A 10,127-nucleotide genomic window follows, 5' to 3' on the forward strand; every position below is an offset into this window, starting at 1 on the left:
TTTTAAAAAGTATAAATAAAATTTCAGATTTAAACAAAGACTTAGTTTAATTATTATTAGATTAAAGTGAAAGACAATAAAAATATAATGAAACATAACCTATTTTCCAGAAAAATTTATATGCAATACATTGTACCATAAATGTGGATAAAATAGTATTCATGGTATGGATTTCCTTAAAACACTCCAATTTAAAGCGATTTGTATTTATATTTTTTTGGGGTAAAAGTTGTAATTTATATCCTAATATATATGTATATATAATGTAAGATTTTCTAAATTATTAAAGTTTATTTTAAATTTTTGTTGCTTCTTTTTATAATTTTCTTAAAGAGAGAAGATAGTAATGTGATCAGTCATTTTATTTTTTAAATAAAAAATGTAATTTTCATTATCAATCAAATTTTAAATTTTTTAAATATATGATAAACAAATTTAAATTATAAAAATTTAATATAATTGTAATAAATATGAAATATATGAATTAATTTAAATTTTAATAAAAGAAATTAAATTTACTTTTCATACTATGTAATCTTCTAAAAGTAATAAAATTTATTATCATAATCCACCATAGTCTTGCTATTTGAATTTTTTGGTTCATAAGTATATTATTATATTTATATAAAAAACTGATTTACAAAATCAACTACAATGTAACTACTATTTATATCAGTTGTTAACAAAATCAACTACAATGTAACCACTAAACAGTGAATACAATACTAAGATATGTGGGGCAACAATGAATACCATACTAAGATCTATGGGGCACATAATCAACTACAATGTAACCACTAAACAGTAAATACAATACTAAGATATGTGGGGCAACAATGAATACCATACTAAGATCTATGGGGCACATAGTGATAAGGTGCACAGTAGGAATTTAGGTGTAAGTGGAAAACATAATGTTTGAGATGGTTGACAGTTTATCTATTTTTCACAAGGTTTTTAATATCAAAAAGTTTTTCCATGTACTAAAAGACTTTGTGTGGTGATTAAATTAAGTTCATGGATAGATGGATTTATTTTTTCCATACAAAAAAAATTAATGTTTGAAGTACTTTGAGTTTAGAGGTGAGCAAAAATCATAACTTTCGTGATGTTGGACAGTTTACCTATTCTTCACTTGGTTTTGAATATCAAAAATCTTTTCCATGATTTAAAAAAAAAATTCTTAATTAAAGTTTTAGATTTATTTATTTCCCAATACATTCAGTGAAATTAATGTTTTAAATACTTTGACTAAAAAAAGATATTATGTTTATATGGATTTTTCTTAAACTTTTAAAGTTTCCATTAGTATGTTTCCACTATGCCAAAATTCACTTGTTTGAAGAAGATCCCGTAAGTGATTGACATAGAGGTAACACTCACATGAAAGATACATATGCAATTAGAACTTTGGTAACTGAAGTCATGTTTGTCATTTTCATATTTTACAAAATGAAAAATTAAGAAATTAATTATATATAATAAACTTGACATAAAAGGCTAACATAAAAAGCTAAATTAAACTTGACATATATTATCTCTTTTTATATATATATAACTTTTAACTATCATATAAAAATTATTTTTCCACTGAGAAATAGTAAAAATCTCTTAAAATTTTGATTGAATAAGTGAACTATGGTTAAAAAAATTGATTGAATAAGTGAACTATGCTTAAAAGTCATTGGATGCATGTAAATCTCTCACACATAACAATGTCTCTCTTCCTACCTTCTTAAAATAAAACTTTTTCCGAAATGATTCTTGGGAAAATGCGGTGGTAAAAGGGTGGAGTGCAAGAAATTCTACTGGATCAAATTTAGATTGGTATTTCCCATCGCTTCATTTAAAATTACCAAAACTACATATTCTATTGTGAATACATTTACTGCTTAGACCTAGGAAAAGAAAAGAAACATACCTATGTTGTCCAAATAATTGATACTCTATATGGTACTTTATGCCATAATATCTAAAGGAAGCTGCAATACCACAATTGCAAAAAAAAAAAAAAAAATAAATCATATTTCACAACATAATAATGGTAACGATTGCTTTAAAAATGAGATCACAAACAATGAATACATGCAAGCGCGCAGTCATTACACTGAATTCAATGGCTTTAAAAACTAGATCACAAAAGATGAATACATGCAGGTGCGATCATCACAACAAATTTATTACAAGCATTTAAAAAGAGATTTGCAAGCTTCTAAGGTTCCATTTGATTTTTTTTTTATCAAATCAAATGTTTCATTCAAAATATGTATATTTTTTTTGTTTGCTTTTTATTAATGATTTAAAATCAATTTTTCAAATTCATTTAAGCCTATTTTATTACAAGCATTTAAAAAGAGATTTCTTCTAAGGTTTTTTTTTTTTTTTTTAAATCAAATGTTTCATTCAAAATATGTATATTTTTTGTTTGCTTTTTTTATTAATGATTTCAAATCAATTTTTCAAATTCATTTAAGCCTATTCATGTATTGTACTGAATGTAGTGTACCTCAAATTTTATAAAAGTGGTCGAAATCATCGGGATTAGCAGAACTCAATTTCACACGTGACCGTGTGGCTGAAATATATTTCGTGATCGCATTTTCTATGTTTGGACTAGAACTCGCTAAGTGTAGAACCGCTTTTACCAAATCTAGCATCTGTCTTTTTGAACAATCTATATGACGCTTATGGATCTGTAGAAGACATGAAACTGTTCACAGAAGCAGTGAAAAGGTAAATATATAATCATCATATATATATACTTACGGGATGAAAAATAGTTTATATAAATATTGTAGGTAGATTTTCATGGCTAATTCTCATCTTTATTAGTTCTTGGAAGAGGCATGGGGTTATAGTAAACGGAAACGAGGAGTTTACTATTATTTGAGTTGTTTGTTAGTCCTGGCTCATCAACTATAAACAAAGTTTTTAGAGACATATTGATTTATCATGTTATTTGGCCTCTTCCTAAGGCCCGAAGCTAATCTGAAGTTAAAAGAATATGTTATAATTTTTGGAGCGTTTGATATTTTCAAATTTGTAAATACTACCTAAACTAATGTTGGCATTAGTCGAGGGCATTAAATGTTAGCTCAGCTCAAGAACATGCTTGTATATACCAACACATAAGCCGCAGGACATAGCAAGTCGTTGGCTACACCACATGGCGGTTGCACACACATCTATAGTCATATTTCCGCCATCTGTGAGTAGATGTTTGTGCCGTGGCAAGGGGTGGCGTGGCAAGGCCAGGCAGGTTACGGTGGGCTAGACATGCTTCCATTACTACAATAGGTTTACGGGATCTGCGTCACCTGGAAATTACGCTCATCTAAAACTGGAACTATAGTCATTTCAAAGAACCTCCATGATCTTAGGATGATGAGCCTCCAATTCTTACAAAACCATCTCAATATTATGAGCCAACTGGTCAGCCTGAGTTCTACTGAGGTCCTCCCTTACAATAACGTGTAAAAGTGTGATATGCTGAGCATCAAGAGCCATTGTATAAGCGGGAACAATTCATCCGAACTTTCTCTTATAACATTGTATAAGCGGAAACAATCCATACAAAATTTATCAAGTTGTCAGAGATCTCGTATTCATCGTGTTCAAAGCATTTGTCCTTCAGCAAGAATGCAACAACAGGCATGCCCACATCTTTGAAAAGTATGTTGAATGTCCAGTCTCTTCAAGGATTTCTGTTAGGTATTTTTCATTCGTTTTGCAATTCTCCATAATCAATTTGTATCCCTGTAGCATCCACAATAATTTTAGGTCAATAAAGCCCAGTAATATGATGCTACAACAATTTTAGGTCAATTGTTTTGAGTAAAGCCCAGGAATATAATGATGATTTAGGAACGGATTGAGGGTCAACCTCGAAATCAAATGGAATGAGTTGGTAGTACTGCCCCTGGCATGTTCCATCTGGTCTTTCAGTCTGTCAAGTAATCAATATGACAAATAGATGTAAGACATAAAATTAATTCACAACTTGGCTTCCATATTTTCCATAAGGACCCATTAATGCTTCTAATTCTGTTGTTCAACAGCTAATTTCTCTATTTTCATAGTGAACTTCTAAGTTAATTTGTTCAATGACTGTAGTAACAAAGAGTAGCTTGAATGTTCACTGATACAAGTTCTCTAAAGATATTTTAAAGTAGTAGAAATTATTAAAAGACATTAAATATGACATATTGCATTCATCCATAAAAACACATCTCATAAGGAAGGGCTTGGAAACATATTTTTTTTCTCAATTCAATCAACTATGACCAGACCTCACAACCATTGTGAAAGATCGTAACATAATGCTCATAACATGGGTTGGGTTTGTAGAAGTTATAGAATCCACAACAATTGAATTGAGTGGAGAAATTTAATTCGAGTAACTGGGTTTGATATCCAGACACAACAATACACAATTACTCTAAGAGACAAAGATACCCAAAAGATAGCCACAAGATGATGGATGGACCATTATCAACTGAACAATGACTAAAATTGAATGCAATGCAGACATCGAACCATGAACTATTGGCAGGGAATTGTTTTTGACAAATGAGTTTGAAGAAACTAAAAATTGCTCACATTTTGGTTACATCTGCATATTCCTATATTTTTTTGTAGCAAAATGACATGGCATCAATTGTCCCTCAGATCAATTGTGCAACGGGAATATCAAGTGTTGAACCTATGTATGCCATGAGAAGTTCTATGCATTTTCGATTTCTCCAGTAAACATACAAATCCCAAATTTTGAAAATTGCAATAGAATGAATCATACTTCAATTGCCCTTGCAGGATTCACACTAAAACAGGAACCACTACTGGTGTTGCTGGGTAACTGGAAAAAAAACTACCCCCCACGTTCATATCTACTCATACATACAAAAAACAAATATGCTATACCACTAGTTCTCCAGCTGCAACTCCTACTGACCACTTGTTATCCAATGTATGAACCTACTATCCAATCCTACTTACTCTCAAGCGATAGTGAAAACTTCCACTTCAACTGTTGGTTATTCAACAATACCAGTAGTGTAATATTGTTCAAGCAATACGGAATCAATGGTAATCATTCTAACTAGTAAGCACCACAAAAGGCTACAACAGCATGAGCTTCTTAAGCCTGCGCATGAGTGGGAATACTGCAACATCGACTTCATGAGCAGACTGGATCTCAAAAACTGCTATAACATATCGTTTTGAATTAAGTATATTCATCATGACATATGCAAGTACGAGCACGTGTAATGCATGCAGGTGGTTCCATTGTCACTGGGTGTCCGAATGCCCAATACAGGTGTTCTATTCGACAGCTATTTGAATGGTCGAGTGTTCTATTCCACGGATGTTTGAATCCCACCACAGGTGTTTCCTTTTTCCTTTTTCCTTAGATGGGGACTAGCAATGTTCCTTAGGGAGGGACTGGAAGCGATGTCGCTATCCATCTTGTTTTAGATGGGATCTATTCCTTATACCGAATGTCAAAACACATCAAAATATGCTTCCTAGGTCTTTACAATTTGGTTAATGAAATCATAAAAGAAGGGCACAAGAGACAGGGGCACGACATGTTAGGTTACCTTCCAAATTTAATATGTATTAAGTCTACAAGTTTGGTGTTACCTGAGCTTTTCATTTTCTAGAAAGGTACAATTAAATACTGATTATGGATTTATGGGTTATATGATATTTGGCAGTGGGAGATCCACCACGGAGCTATCACGAGAGAAGAAAATGGTCAGAATTTGGTTATATCCATTGCTCTCACTGTTGGATGTGATTTGTACTATCACTAGCATTTGCACCTTATGTTGCAAAGGAAATGTCGTAAGGCATAGAGTGGTGAAGAATAGGGACATGTATAGAGTGGGGAAGAATAGCATAGAGTGGGGAATAATAGGGACATGGGAATGGACATTATTGAAAGCAAGGGTGGATGATAATGAGTTACAATTGCAATAGTTAGTTATGTGTATTCTGGAAATGGATATTTTGTAAATAATAATTGTTTGTGAAAGAATAGCAACATGTGAATGGACATTGTTGAAAGAAAGGGTGGATGATAATGAGTTAGAGTTGAAAGTATTAGTTATGTGTATTTTGAATATGGATATTTTGTAAATAATAGTAGTGTGTGGAAAAATAGCAACATGTGAATGGACATTGTTGAAAGCTAGGGTGGATGTCTCTGGCATTCCGACATTGGTGGTTTGAAGCTCTGCAACACCACAGCCCTGGGCCTGCTCCCATTGACCTTAGGCCGCTAGCGCCACATTTCTCTGAGCTCCTTTCGCTGGAATTCTCTCCTTGTGAGCATTCTAGTGGCGTCATTGTTCATCGCCATAACCTCCATGAAGAATTCAAATGGACTCTACCTGGAACTCCTAAGTAAAAAGCGCACATATGTGGAGCGGAGAGCATTGTTCATTGCCATAAACTCCACTAAGAATTCAAATGGACTCTACCTGTAACTCCTCCGTAAAAAGCGCACAGATGTCGAGTGGAGTTTTTTTAAGGGTATTTTAATGTTTTAAAACATTTTTTATTAAATTAGACGGATGATTTTTGTTCAATCGTCTAACAAAAAATCTAACGGCTACAATTAAGACAGAAGGGCATTTGGGGGAGTTCATTTCAGATGGAAACGCCTTACGGCGTATATATATATATATATATATATATATATATATATATATATATATATATATATATATATATATATATAAAATAAGTTTTTATTTAATATAATAATAAAAATCTTATAAAATAAAAAATATTAAACATAAATTTTAAGAATGATTTATCAACTCCTTCGCACTATGTCCCTCGGTTTTGTGCATATGACTGATAATTGAGTTGTATTCAAATATATTTGCATCCACATTCAAATATATTCAGTATTATATCTTATATATTCAGCTTACATAATATGTCCCTCGGTTTTGTGCAAATGACTGATAATTCAAATATATTTGCATCCACATTCAAATATATTCAGTATTATATATTTTGTATTCTTCTTACATATTTTTTTTTGTTTGTTATTTTTAGAGTAAATATATTTATATTTTATCTATTTTACAAATCAGAAAATTATAGTTTTATGATATAAATTTAAAAAAAACACTAAATTCATTTTAGGATTAAAACATACAATTTAAATAAAAGCCCATCATTGTCTCATGAAAAAAATCATATCGCCAAATTACAAAGGGAAAAAAAAAACAAAATGTTTCTGCGTCCATCTTCTGTCTATCAAAACATCAATTAACTACCAATGTGGAAAGGTCAAACACCCAATTCATGTTTTTACTCAGATAAACCCTGACATCTTGTAGATGAGGGTTGGTGTGGGCCTCTTAAGCAATGAAAAGACTGTCCCACAAAGTGAAAGTTCCACCAAATGTATTGTAATGATGTACTCAACGACAATGAACATCTCATATTTTTGGGTTTCCTGTGAACTAATGTACTTGATGATGTTCAATGAAACCAGCCACTCAAATCAATAGAAATTACAAGTATATCAAGGTAAAATCATTTATTAATCTCACCTATCGGGCTCCATAGACAACTTGTAGTTGGCCTTTCAGAGGGATGACATGGATTTACCATGGTGTACTGGTAGTCTGGAAAAGGTGCCCTCTAAGCAACATAGTACTGCAATGATGTAATATTAATCTCCAACTCAGTTTGTGGAGGTTATCTCTGAAGCTAATCAAGTTATCGACAACAACTCATCTTTTTGGATCCCATCAACTAATATAATTAATGAGATCTAACGAAGCCAACACCTCATCAATAGAAATTACAAATTTTCCTGGGAGGGTCACAGGCAAAATTGTTTACTAATCTCGCCTATCGATTTCTATATACAACTTGTACATGGCCTCTGTGGCCTCTCATAGGTGCTAGCGAAATGGTGCACGGGTTGGATTAATCCATGATGTATCGTTAAATGCTTGTAAATGATTAAGAGAGGTTAAAAGTACTCAGGGGTTGATATTTCACATTTGCATAAACAAGCCCATACTCTGAAAGAATACTCAATATTTATTACAAGTACACTACAATGAAGTCGTACCAATTTTAGAGATTTTAATTCATATTGATTCATTTACAGCAATTATTGAAGATAAATCTCATCTTGGTTGCAACTTTTCATTCTTCTCCAAGGGATTCACTCTGAAGTTACAAAAGGAAAAAGTATTTAGATTCTTCTGAATAGCGAATCATTTATAATGCCATCTAATAGGAGTTAGAAAAGGGAAAAAAATGCCTAGATTCTAGCAAATAGCACATCACTTAAAGTATATACATGGAAAACATTTCCTAGCCTTTTGATTACTGCTTGTTATTTTGAATGCCCTTTAGTTCAAAAAGATATCATCCATGCTAAAAATGGTGGCCATCTTTTGCACGCAATGAACAATTTCATCTGTAGTGCAAATAAGGGAGCTCTCTTCCTTATTAGATCCCCAACATCCTGTCCCCAAGTGTTGTTAGTTAAAACCCAGATATGCTTAAATCTCGCTGCAAAAAGCATTTGTTGATTCAGCTCCTCGAGGATTGAATTTGAAGACTTCAATAACCTCCAACTATCATTTCGCTCTTCATAGATCAATCATGAATATTTCCCCTCCATTAGAAAAGCTGCATTTGAATTTTACTCCAATTGGTAGGAGATATTGGTTTGATTTTCACTTTTTGGACCGTGAGTATTATTATTGATTTTTGGAGTTAACAGGTTAACTTCTTCCCAATGGCAAAGCCTTTTCCATAAAAAGGAATACCCTGCCCTTTAAACTTCATCTCTGATTCTCCACAGCATGCTGGACAAATCATGCTGCAATGATCTGCTTAAAATTATTTTGTGACCATGGATTAGTTCCAGATTTTTATGTTATAGTGGGTGCAACCCATTTCGTGCAAGGAAAGCATGCACCTGCTTGTTGACTTCAATCCAACTACATCCAGCCGTTGGTTTAATCCCCCTATCTTTCATGGTTTTTCTCAGCTTTTCAATACCATCCCATCAGCCCACTGAAGCATAGATATTTGAGAGCACAACATAAGTTGCTGCATTTTTCCAATCCAACTCAAAAAGGTGTTCTGCAGCGTATTCTCCTAACTCTGTATTGTTATGTATGATACAGGCACCAAGCAAACACCCCCAGACTGTAGCATCAGGGGTTATTGGCATTTTGCTTATCAAGTCTTTAACCTCTTCCAGGTGCCCAGCACGGCCAACAAGGTCAGCCATGCAGCCATAGTGTTCTATCACAGGTGTGATCTGGTAACATTGACTCATAGAATTAAAGTACTTTCGGCCCTCATCCACTAGGCCTGCATGACAGCATGCCGACAACACATTGACGAAGGTAACACTGTCCGGTTTCATACCAGATTGTTGCATTTCTTGAAATAGTTTCAAGGCCTCCTTGCCACATCCATGCATTGCATATCCTGCAATCATTGAATTCCATAAAACCACATCTTTTCCATGTATTTTGTCGAAAACTTCATTTGCCTTGTCTATGCTTCCACATTTTGCATACATGTCCAGAAGCGCGTTACACAAAAATACATTGCACTGAAAACCACTTCTAATTATTTCTTCGCACTATGTCCCTCGGTTTTGTGCATATGACTGATAATTCGAGTTGTATTCAAATATATTTGCATCCACATTCAAATATATTCAGTATTATATATTATATATTCATCTTACATAATATGTCCCTCGGTTTTGTGCAAATGACTAATAATTCAAATATATTTGCATCCACATTCAAATATATTCAGTATTATATATTTTGTATTATGCTTACATATTTTTTTTGTTTATTATTTTTAGAGTAAATTTATTTATATTTTATCTATTTTACAAATCAGAAAATTATAGTTTTATGATATAAATTTACAAAAAAGACACTAAATTCATTTTAGGATTAAAACATACAATTTAAATAAAAGCCCATCACTGTCTCATGAAAAAAATCATATCGCCAAATTACAAAGGGAAAAAAAAAAAAAAAAATATGTTTCTGCGTCCATCTTCTATCTATCAAAACATCAATTACCTACCAATGTGGAAAGGTCAACCA

At 32.6% G+C, this 10,127-nt stretch overlaps 1 pseudogene; it reads right to left on the minus strand.

The window, feature by feature from the left end:
* Nucleotides 1-9,055: 9,055 nt before the first annotated feature.
* On the minus strand, nt 9,056-9,580 carry LOC149241496 (pentatricopeptide repeat-containing protein At4g02750 pseudogene; annotated as a pseudogene).
* Nucleotides 9,581-10,127: the final 547 nt, after the last annotated feature.

This window comes from Pinus tabuliformis, chromosome 8 (genome assembly GCF_031772625.1).
Source record: "Pinus tabuliformis cultivar Carrire ecotype Pingquan chromosome 8, CPIR1, whole genome shotgun sequence".
Lineage (NCBI taxonomy): Eukaryota > Viridiplantae > Streptophyta > Pinopsida > Pinales > Pinaceae > Pinus > Pinus tabuliformis.